At 40.8% G+C, this 12,451-nt stretch overlaps 1 pseudogene; it reads right to left on the bottom strand.

Moving 5' to 3' along the window:
• Positions 1-1,193: 1,193 nt before the first annotated feature.
• On the bottom strand, positions 1,194-2,872 carry LOC131760847 (small ribosomal subunit protein uS14-like; annotated as a pseudogene).
• Between the last annotated feature and the right edge of the window lie 9,579 nt (positions 2,873-12,451).

Raw genomic sequence — 12,451 nt, 5'->3', positions numbered from 1 at the left:
CTCCACTTGGCCTGGCCTTACGGCCTTTGCCACCTGGCCCCGTTGACTCTCCAGCCTCGCCTTCCTCTTCAACCAAACATATGGTCTACATGCTGTTACTCAGACACAGCCCATCAACCCTGCCTCCAACTTTGCCTCTTGCTGTCTTCTCATCCCAGGGCACCCTTTCCCCAGTGTTTTGCCCCCGGGTCTTCTCTGTTCTCCAAGGGTCAGGTTCAGTATCACCACCCAGGAGGGTGACGTTACTCTTTCTGTCCCCTAGGTCCCCATAGCCCATCTCTGGGCCTTCCTGTGGCCTTATTGACCCTGCTTTACTCTGGCTGGGGTCTGCATCTGTACGGTCCTGGGGGAGCCACCTTCGGCTTACTCCACTCCTGCCAATGCTCAGCACACCTTGCTCATGGAAGGTGCTTGATACATTTCAGTGGAACAGCATGCTCCTGGTCAACTGGGCAATGACCATCTCATGGCGATGCTGAGCTTGATGGAAGGTGACCCCTGAGGCTGCCCTCCATTTTCTCATCCAGCACTGGGGCTGAAGGCTCAAAAGCAAAGGGGGGAACACAGCTTTGCTCTGAATGGAGGAAAGTTTAAGGCTTTCATGTTCTGGGGCCTGGGAGGAGACAAGATGCCATGTCCTGAAAGATCCCTCAGCCACCAGCACTCCATGTTGCTCCTCCCACCAGCAGCACCTCTGACAGCACCTCTGAATGGGGGAGCAAATGCTTGAGAGGTCAGTTGATGGTGGAAGAGTTTTCAAGAATAATTTTGAGTATGCAGGGCTTTTGCCTTATATGCTGACTTCAGCCTCCAACTCCCATGTCAGGTGTCTCCACCTTATAGCACCAGCACCTGGTGTAGGGCTTGGCAATAAGTGCTTGTTGCATAAATGAATGAATCCTCAAACACTGGAATTAGGAGGAAGCTTAAGGATCTTTCGATCCAATCCACATTTTATGGAGAAATAAATAATAGTAATATCATTTTATTGAGAGCTGACTCAGTACTAGGATCCATGCTGAGCACTTCACATACATTACCTGATTTTATCCTTTCAACAACAATGTGAGCTGGAAGTTATCATCCCTACTTTTTTTTTTTTTGTTTTTTAAGATTAAGACTTTTTTTCTTTGTACTGTTTTTCTTTGTTTTGTCAGGTAGATGTCTTATATAATCCATTCAGGGAAGATCACTTAGTCCAACTTGATGAAGCCTGTATCCTTCATGGACTGATGGAAACACTAGTGGCACGTATTTAGGTTGTATTTCCTGATCAGATGGTGCCAGTTTGAGCAGATGCAGTAAGAGTTAGAATGCTGGCTGAATTTTTGTGGATGGCTCCAGTAGAGCTACTGGTGACGTATCTTGCTTTCAGGGATGCAATGAGGTGAATGTTACACAGCTGGTGACTTGCAGAACCAACTGTGTCCAGAGGCTGGCTGACTCTATGCTGTACTACATCTCATTGAATGTGCAAGAAGTAGAGACCCCCAGAAAGACAGAAACTTGACCTGGTCCCCCAGCCCCTCAGAGGCAGGAAGGCCACTTTATCTGAGGCACCTTCATTCCTGAGCTTTCCAAGACCCCTGGCTGCAAGGACACCATGAAGAGGAAAAGAGAATTTCAAGTGCATTCTAAGAATCCCCTCTATTCTCTTGCTGTGGAGGGCAGGAGCATGCACTCAAAGACTCAGCCAGGAAGAAAGATTTGATCTCCTTGGCAGGATCCACTTCCCATGGTGACGCCTTCTTGAGTCGAAGCTCTGGTATGAAGTAAGACTTGTTTAAAGCAGTTAAAAGCAGGTCCCCATTGTGTCGAGTGGTGACAGTGTAATCCTCCTTAATGATTTCATTCCCTCTCCAAACTCCCTTCCATTATGCTTCCTTAAAATGTGACTTCAGATGCCTCTTTAGGCTTCTAGTTCTGTAAGTGCAGGGGGATTTGGCGAGAGGGAGGAGGTAAAGACTTGTCTCTCTTGCTCTCAAACCACTCAGAGATGCATCACTGGAAACACTTCTTTTTGGCTAGAGCTACTTGTTTTAAAGTTTTTTAAAATGAAAAGTTAAATTATATATAAAACTAAAGATATTAGTATATTAAACCTCCATATCCCCATCACCTAACTTTAAAATATCAATATATGGCCAGTCTTGCTTCATTTATACCCTATTCACTCCTACCCCCTTACCACTGGATTCTTTTGAAGAAAAATTCCATATGCATTGGAATACATGGATCTTTTATCTCTAAAAGATAAAGGCTTTTAAAAAAATTATCTATAGTAACCTATCACACCAAAAATTTAAAAATGATTTCTTAATATCATCTAATATCCAGTCAGTTATCATATATATATATATACAGTAATATATATATTCCAAATGTAATAAGTGTTCAAATATATATATATGTATATGTATATATATATATATATATATATCAGAATCCAGAGATAGTCTACACACTTGGATTTGGTTGATGTATCTCCTAAGTTTCTTTTAATCAATAGGATCCCCTTCTTCCTCTATTTTAAAAAATATATATTTTTGAAGAAACTTGGTTGTTTGTCCCGTAGAGTTTTCCATGTTTTTGACTTTGTGGATTACACCCCCAGGGGATCACGTAACATGTTCCTCTGGCCCTTGGGATGAAATCTAGAAGTGTTATCAGGCTCCGATTTGATTTGGGGACAAGAAAGCTTCAGAGTTGGCACCATATACTTCTTGTTGCCTCATATCAGGGGGCACGAAAAATCTGGTTTTCTCTCTTCATGGCTTAGTAAGAAGATATTGATCGTTGGGTTGAGGTGTTTTCAGCCTAATCTGTTATACCGTTCCTCGCTGGGGTTTTGCCTAACGATTTTTGCAGTCATTGATTATCGTTATTATTTCATCGGGGATTTCAAATGGTGATATTCTAATTCTGATTTCCCTCATCATTTATTAGCTATAATTATTTATAAAGAAGAGCTTGATCTCATCAACTATTTGGTTCCTCTGAAGTACAGTTCAGAAAGGGAAGGCAAGATAAATACTTGATTCTTTATCGTTACCTATTTCTGGAATTATGAGTTTATTCTCAAGCGTCCTCCAAAGGTGATGTGCTGCTTATGTACTCTAGTGTATTAATTACTCTAGAACTTAGTGGCTTAAATAACAACCATTTAATTATGTCCCATAATTTCATGGGTCAGGAATTTGGTCCAAGATTAACTGATCGATTCGTCTGTTCCATGAAATACCGACTGAAGTCACCTGTGGGGGATTCAGCTCATGGATGGACTGGTCTGGAGGACGTGTGGTGCCTTAGTGGGAATGGCTGAGAGGCTGAGCTTTGCTGGTATTGTCAACCAGAGTGCCTAAAAGTGGCTTCTCTAGGATGGCAGTCACGAGGCCAATGGCTTTCAGAGAGTGTTCCAGACAAAAGCTTGAAAGCTTTTCCTGACCTAGCTTCAGAAGGCATGCAGCTTCACTTCTGCTGTGTTCTCTAGTTACAGTTGAGTACCAGGACCAGTCCAGGTTCAAGAAGAGGGTACTACACAAGCACATGAATACCATGAGGCACAGTTCGTGGAACCCTCTTACAATTACAGGGAGCCCAAAGTCAGAGCCCCCGCTGCCTTTTTGAATGCACTTGACTCCTTCTCCCCAGGGAGTCTGGCCATCCTCTTTTTGTTTTTTTTGGCTGCATCTGGTCTTCGTTGCTGCGCCCAGGCTTTCTCTAGTTGCAGCGAGCGGGGGCTACTCTTCATTGCAGTGTGCGGGCTTCTTATTGCGGTGGTTTGTCTTGTTGCAGAGCACGGGCTCTAGGCATGTGGACTTCAGTAGTTGCAGCACGTGGGCTCGGTAGTTGCGGCACGTGCGCCCTAGAGCGTGCAGGCTTTAGTAGTCATGGTGCGTGGGCTCAGTAGTTGCAGTGTACGAGCTTCAGTAGTTGTGGCTCGCAGGCTGTAGAGTGCATGCTCAGTAGTTGTGGTGCGTAGGCTTAGTTGCTCCATGGCATGTGGGATCTTCCTGGACCAGGGATCGAACCCATGTCCCCTGCATTGGCAGGTGGATTCTTAACCACTGTGCCACCAGGAAAGTCCCTGGCCATCCTCTTAATTTTGATTAGGAGCTGGCTGCAGGAGACACAACCTTGTGCCAGGTGTCCATAGTCTCCTTCAAGGGCAGCAGAATGTGAACAGCCTCATTGTGAGCAGAGTCAACAGTAAGTTACCAAGCTACTGAAATGTTAGTGTGCCCATTGCCACCTCCTGCAAATCCACTGCCACGATATTGTAGGCTATGGCTTAAGCTGAACACTTTCATTGGGAACGTCTTGGAGAACTTGTCCGTGAGTGCTTGACGACTTGAGCAAGGAACTGTTCTGAGAGTTTAGCCCTCCCCTGATCATGAAGAAACCATCCAACAGGACTCACAGGAGTTTTGTGGGCAGGACTAAGAGCACCCTGGCCATGCATCCATATTGATTGCTTTTAATTGTATAAAATACTTCATCCCATGGGTGCAGCATGCTTAACCAAACCATTTCTCCATTGTCATAGTTACTGGCACTTTTTGATTATTTATGAGTAATCTATATGTTTTAGTGTATAAAACTTTTTTATTCTGTTAAATTCTTCCCTTAAGATAGCTTTCTAAGAGTAGAATTATTTTTTGGCTCTCGATATATTTTATCAATTTGCTTTTCAGAGAAGTGAACAATTTACATTCCAACAGCAGTGTATGTGCATTGAGACTTATCATTTAAAAATGTTTTTTGTGGGACTTCCCTGGTGGTGCAGTGGTTAAGAATCCACCTGCCAATGCAGGGGACATGGGTTTGAGCCCTGGTCTGGGAAGATCCTACATGCTGCGGAGCAACTAAGCCCTTGCACCACAACTACTGTGCCTGCACTCTAGAGCCCACGAGCCACAACTACTGAGTCCGCGAGCCACAACTACTGAAGCCCACGCGCCTAGAGCCCATGCTCTGCAGCAAGAGAAGCAATGAGAAGCCCGTGCACCACAGCGAAGAGTAGCCCCCTCTCACCGCAACTAGAGAAAGCCCGTGCACAGCAACGAAGACCCAACACAGACAAAAATAAATAAATTAAATAAATAAATAAATTAAGATCAACCAAATGAGAAGAGCAAAGACTATTTTTTAAAAGTTTTTTGCTAATTTAATAAGTGTAAAACTGAAGTTAAGTTTGCTTTGTATATTTCCTTTTCCTATTCTGTTCTAAATTGTCAGTTCTTTCCCTTTATATCAATACTTATAAAGAGTTAATTTAATTTGTATCAATTTGGTATTAGTTGCTGAAGTGAAATTTAGATTATTTCCAATAGTGCCTCCAGTACAATTTATATCAAAAATATTCTTTTAAACATTAAAAAAAATCAAAACACTTCTAATCTTTTCAGAGATGAGTAGCAGCAACATAGTTCTTGGATTCTGCACCTACAGGAAGTTCGCAAGTAGGAGCAATACCTAATTATATTTAAAATAATCAGAGAAAATATAAAAACCAAAACCAAAACCAAACACAACGCAAAACATTTAGAAGTAACTCCTTACATGTGTAAAACAACCCAGAGGTTATAAACAGCTTTCACATTTATTATCTCATATGCTTTTTGCATTCAACCCTGGAGGTAGACTGGGGGGAATTATTATGGCCATTTCACAGATGAGAACATTGAGGCTCAGTGAATTTAAGTGCATAGTGACCCAACTAGTTAATTGCAGATCTGAGTGGAATCCAGGCTTTCTGACTCCAAATGAGTTTGTTCTTGCATTTACTTAAAAAGTCATTAGTGGTAACTTATCACATCTCAGGAAATAGGCTAGAAGCTGGGTATGCAGTCATAAACAAGAACCCACCCTCTTGGAGTGTATAGTCTACTAGGAGAGAAGAATTACCATATAAACTAGGAAGCACGGGAGACCTAAACTACCCAGAGAACAGACACTCAGCCCAGCCTGGAGGGACAAGAATTAAGGTAGGCTTCCTAGAGGAGGTCAAGATTAAAGTAAACCCTGAATAACAAGCTACCCAGGCTATGAGGGAGGGATAGGGCAAGTTTGATCTAGGCCAAGGGAAGTAACTGATTCATCCAGAGGTGAGGGTACATAAGGAGGTAGGTAAACATGATGAACCTTGGTTGGATGTGGGAGGTTAGAGAAAGGGATTCATTGAGGGTGATGCCCAGGTTCCTAGCCTGAACAACTGGGAGGATGGGGGTGTCACTCACTGAAAAGGGGAATAGAGGAGGAAGAGCAGGTCTGAGGCACATGCATGTGCACGCGTGTGTGTGTGGATTGTCAAGCCCCAAAAGTCCTCAGGTAAATAAGAACCTTTCCTTTCCCTAGAGAACTCTGTATTCCAGTGAGAGAAGCACAGACATAAAAAATAATTCTGACATAAAATGAGAGGTGTTAAGTGATAGACATGTGTATGAGGTTTGGGGGGCACAGAGTAGGGCAGGACTAAATCTGTGGGGTAGGAAGAAAGAACCATACAAGGAGGTTTCCCAAAGGCAGTGATGCTAATGTGGAAAAGGCCAGAGGGTTCCAAGTAGAAGAGGTGTGCGGGAACTGGTGAGGTTTTTTTTTTTTGGCTTTGCTGGGTCTTCATTGCTGAGCATGGGCTTTCTCTTGTTATGGCAAGTGGGGGCTACTCTTTTTAAAATATTTTTTTAATTAATTAATTTTTATTTTTGGCTGCGTTGGGTCTTTGTTGCTGTGCATGAGCTTTCTCTAGTTGCGGCAAGTGGGGGCTACTCTTCATTGCAGTGTGCGAGTTTCTCTTTGCGGTGGCTTTTCTCGTTGGAGCACGGGCTCTAGGCACACAGGCTTCAGTAGTTGTGGCTCGCGGGCTCTAGAGCATAGGCTTAGTAGTTGTGGCACATGGGCTTAGTTGCTCCGCGGTATGTGGGATCTTCCTGGACTAGGGGTTGAACCCGTGTCCCCTGCATTGGCAGGTGGATTCTTAACTGCTGTGCCACGAGGGAAGTCCTGGAACTGGTGAATTTCGAAGGTAGCAACCTGGAAGTTCTGTTTGGTGAGGTGTAGGATGTGAGTGGAAGTTCTCTTGGAGCTGGAGGGGTTGGCAAGGGGCTGAGAGGTATGGATTTCATCTCGTTGATGATGAGCTAGAATTCAAAAAATCCTTCTCCAATTACTAAAATGTAGCTGCATCCATTAGAATGTAAGTTACACAGGGGCAAATCATTGAATAGTGTCCGGAACATAGTAGGTACTCAGAAACTATTTGTTGAATGAATGAGTGGTTGGAGATATTGAAATCTTTGCCTTATCTTCCATATTTTTGGAGATTTCCCAACACCATCTATTTCTTTTGACTACATGCATTTCAAAATAAGGATTAACATAAAATTCATATACCAAGTTGAAAGTAGATGTTATTCATATATTTAATCTTTCTTAATCACTAGAAGTTCTTTTAAAAGAAAAAACAATGTGTAAGTGGTTCTTGTGGGTCTATACATTTTTCCTATAAGGGTTGAATATTATGAAAGAATTGAGAAGTACACGGACCATTTTGAAAATATGAATAGGTGCTAAAGTATTTTAGTTGATGCTGTTTTCATAATCATTAAGAAGTTGGAAAAGACCAGATAACTAAACTAAATTTGAAAAAAAATTAGATATTTCTAGACTATATTATATCCTGGAACCAGCAATCTAAAAGCTAGGTGGGTTTAGCAAGTATTTTCAAATGTCAACATTGTTGGGAACATAAATAATACTTAACCAATGAAAAGTTATCAAATGTTAGAGGTGGGAGATATCTTTGACTTCTGGTCCATTTTTTCATTGTACAGGTAAGAAACTGGGGCCCAGAGAGGGAAAGGGACTTGTCCAAGATCACACAGAAAGAGACAAGCCAAGAATAGCATCCAGATGTTTGACTCGTAGTCCAGCACCCTCTTTATTATTCCATGCTGTAGTGGCTATTGTTTTTCTCTATCTAGAACCTACTTCCTCCACTTCAGGAAACAGATTTCATCCCTCTGGCCACAGGGGTAGGCATTGGCCCAGGCTAGGTCAATCATTGTATATAGTACTTCACCCTCTCTGGCCTTAGTCATTGGTTCAAGTGATGAGGATGTGACCCAAGCTTGACCAATCGGAAGCCTTCCCTGGGATTTGTGACAGTGGATCTAGGAAAGAAAAGGACCTTTTCCTTTCTGGTTGTGAGGCTGCAAGGATATGAGCTCAAAACTAGGGTGGCTAGGCCTGTGTTACATGGAAAGAATGAGAACAGAAGGAAGACAGACAGGAGAGGTAGTCCAGATGGGAGCTGAATTACACTAATCTCCAAGGTGTATCCATCCTGAAGGTTTTTTTTAGCTCTTTTCTTTTTTTAAAAGCAATGATAATATTCTTCCAATAACCACCCTGTTTTTGTTTTTGTTTTTTTCCTTTTTCTTCTTTTACTAAAGCAAGTTGGACTTGGGTTCCTGTCCCTTTCAGCCAAAGAGTCTAATCAGGGTTTCTCAACAGCAGCAGTACTGATACTTTGGACCAGATCCTTGTGTTGGGAGGGGCTGCTCTATGCAGTATAGGATGTTTAGCAGCAGCCCTGGATCTACCTCACTAGATGCCAGTATCACTCCACCCCAGTTGTGGCAACGAAAAATGTCTCCAGACATTACAAGATGTCCACTAGGGGTTGGGACAAAATTGTCCCTGGTTGAGAACCACTAGTCTTGTCTAATACCCATGGTGACTATTACTAAAAACAAACAAACAAACAAAACACAACCAACCAAACAAACAAACAGCTAGGGAAAACTGAAATTCAGTGAGATGTGGGACTTTTTTCAAAGTGGCAAAGACAGGACTACTAAATTGAGCAAAAAGGATCCAGGAAGTGATACTGCAAGATGTTGGTACATGCAAATGTTGGCTCTCATAGCTGTTGGAATAATAACAAACTCCACAAAATGATATGGAATTTTACCCATGACACAGGCGGTAACTCTCTACCTAAGAATTCTCATGCATGTCACAAGATGGTGAGACAAAGCAATGTCAGTTAGTTTTATTTCTGTTGTTTTAGATCTCTCTGGTGAATGACTTGGAGGTTCGGGTTCAGTGAACTTTTACTGGGTGTCTCCAGAAAGCTCACTGCATGCCTTTCTGAAACAGATATCCAGGAAGTCAAACCTTGCTATAATTAAAATAATAATAAGATTCATTGCACAATGATGATGTGTCTACATGAATGAGATTAGTAAAATACCATGAAGAATCAACTTCATTTTTGTTAGAACTGTTTTTGAAGAAGTCCTCTTCAGAAGCAGGATTATGAGGAAAAGATTACTAGCACAGGAATCAAGAGGTCTAGATGTAAGCCTGACTGCCACTAATGCTGTGTGACATTGTGCAAGTGTCTCCCTCTCTCTGGGCCTCAGTTTCCTTCTCTGTATAATGAGGGGTTGGATCAGACAAATGCTGAGGAGCTTTCCAGGACTGACTTTCAGTGATTCTTGTCGGCAGGCACTATGTCATATCTATCTTGGTTCCCCTATCCTCAACCCATGACCTGGTGCAGCACCAGAAACAAAATAGGTACTAAGCAAGTGATTATTAAATGCACAGATAAATGAGTTAGTTATGAGGTAAATGACAAGAACATCCCAGCTTCCACAGATGCATAGAATTAGAAGAGATCTTAGAATTGAAAGTCATCCCTAAGCTTACTTAGCAAAGCCCAGCCAAAGCTAGAACTCTCTACCTTGTTTCTGACAGATGGACATATAGTTTCTGTTTAAAAACTTATGATGACAGGGAATTTATTATCTGCAGAGGTTCCAGTTTTGGATAGCTCTAGATATTAGGAAGTTCTTCCTTATCTGGAACAAAATTAGCCTCCTTGTAGCTGTCACTTTCCTCTATTTTTATTTTTTTTATTAATTTTAATTTTAACCTAAGAATATATGCATATAACTTGAAAAGTAAAATAATACTAAAGTCTTATTATAATGAAAAATAACTCTCTTCCTCATCCTTTCTCATTCCCCAGGGCTCCCCCCAACCACTTTACACTCCATTAGCTGTTTCTTCTGCTACTTATATCTGCATTTCCAATTGATATGCTTATACTGTTATTTCTTGATTTATCAATTTTAGACATTATCTATTGATTTCCTATTTTAAAGGAGAGGGTGTAGCCCTCTTAACTAACCTTCTCTAAATTTCCCTGTTTTTTCCTCTCACTATACTATCACAATGTTTGGTTCAGTCAGTATTCAGTGTTTTCACAAGTATTGATATAACTATGTAAATGTTGTTTAATGCTAAGCCAAGTAAAATACTGTGTTTCTCTTCTTTGTAATTATTTTTGTTTTTCCTGGAGTTAATAATTGCTTTGATTAGTTTTCTATGTACTTTTCTCTAATGATTCCCAAATATTTCAACTAAACTGTAAAACAGCTATCAACACGTCATTTTAAAAAGTTTTTATCAAAGTTATACATGTCACTGTTTGCAGATGACATGATACTATACATAGAGAATCCTAAGGATGCTACCAGAAAACTACTAGAACTAATCAATGAATTTGGTAAAGTAGCAGGATACAAAATTAATGCACAGAAATCTCTTGCATTCTTATACACTAACGATGAAAAATCCGAGAGGGAAATTAAGAAAACACTCCCATTTACCACTGCAACAAAAAGAATAAAATATCTAGGAATAAACCTACCTAAGGAGACAAAAGACTTGTATGCAGAAAACTATAAGACACTGATGAAAGAAATTAAAGATGATACAAATAGGTGGAGAAATATACCATGTTCTTGGATTGGAAGAATCAACATTGTGAAAATGACTCTACTACCCAAAGCAATCTACAGATTCAATGCGATCCCTATCAAATTACCACTGGCATTTTTTACAGAACTAGAACAAAAAATTTCACAATTTGTATGGAAACACAAAAGACCCCGAATAGCCAAAGCAATCTTGAGAACAAAAAATGGAGCTGGAGGAATCAGGCTCCCTGACTTCAGACTATACTACAAGGCCACAGTAATCAAGACAGTATGGTACTGGCACAAAAACAGAAATATAGATCAATGGAACAGGATAGAAAGCCCAGAGATAAACCCACAAACATATGGTCACCTTATCTTTGATAAAGGAGGGAAGGATATACAGTGGAGAAAAGACAGCCTCTTCAATAAGTGGTGCTGGGAAAACTGGACAGCTACCTGTAGAAGTATGAAATTAGAACACTCCCTAACACCACACACAAAAATAAACTCAAAATGGGTTAAAGACCTAAATGTAAGGCCAGACACTATCAAACTCTTAGAGGAAAACATAGGCAGAACACTCTATGACATAAACCACAGCAAGATCCTTTTTGACCATCTCCTAGAGAAATGGAAATAAAAACAAAAATAAACAAATGGGATCTAATGAAACTTAAAAGCTTTTGCACAGCAAAGGATACCATAAACAAGACCAAAAGACAACCCTCAGAATGGGAGAAAATATTTGCAAACGAAGCAACTGACAAAGGATTAATATCCAAAATTTATAAGCAGCTCATGCAGCTCAATAACAAAAAAACAAACAACCCAATCCAAAAATGGGCAGAAGAACTAAATAGACATTTCTCCAAAGAAGATATACAGATTGCCAACAAACACATGAAAGAATGCTCAACATCATTAATCATTAGAGAAATGCAAATCAAAACTACCATGAGATATCACCTCACACCGGTCAGATTGGCCATCATCAAAAACTCTAGAAACAATAAATGCTGGAGAGGGTGTGGAGAAAAGGGAACTCTCTTGCACTGCTGGTGGGAATGTAAATTGATACAGCCACTATGGAGAACAGTATGGAGGTTCCTTAAAAAACTACAAATAGAACTACCATATGACCCCACAATCCCACTACTAGGCATATACCCTGAGAAAACTGTAATTCAAAAAGAGTCATGTACCAAAATGTTTATTGCAGCTCTATTTACGATAGCCAGGACATGGAAGCAACCTAAGTGTCCATCAACAGATGAATGGATAAAGAAGATGTGGCACATATATACAATGGAATATTACTCAGCCATAAAAAGAAATGAAACTGAGTTATTTGTAATGAGGTGGATAGGCCTGGAGTCTGTCATACAGAGTGAAGTAAGTCAGAAGGAAAAAAACAAATACCGTATGCTAACACATATATATGGAATCTAAGAAAAAAAATGTCATGAAGAGATTAGTGGTAGGACTGGAATAAAACATAGACCTACTAGACCATGGACTTGAGGATATGGGGAGGGGGAAGGGTAAGCTGTGACGATGTGAGAGAGTGGCAGGAACATATACACACTACCAAATGTAAATTAGCTAGCTAGTGGGAAGCTGCCGCATAGCACAAGGAGTTCACCTCTGTGCTTTGTGACCACCTAGAGGGGTGGGAT

The sequence above is a fragment of the Kogia breviceps genome, chromosome 8, assembly GCF_026419965.1.
Source record: "Kogia breviceps isolate mKogBre1 chromosome 8, mKogBre1 haplotype 1, whole genome shotgun sequence".
NCBI classification, from domain to species: Eukaryota; Metazoa; Chordata; class Mammalia; order Artiodactyla; family Physeteridae; genus Kogia; species Kogia breviceps.
This window is presented reverse-complemented; position numbering and strand designations above follow the sequence as displayed.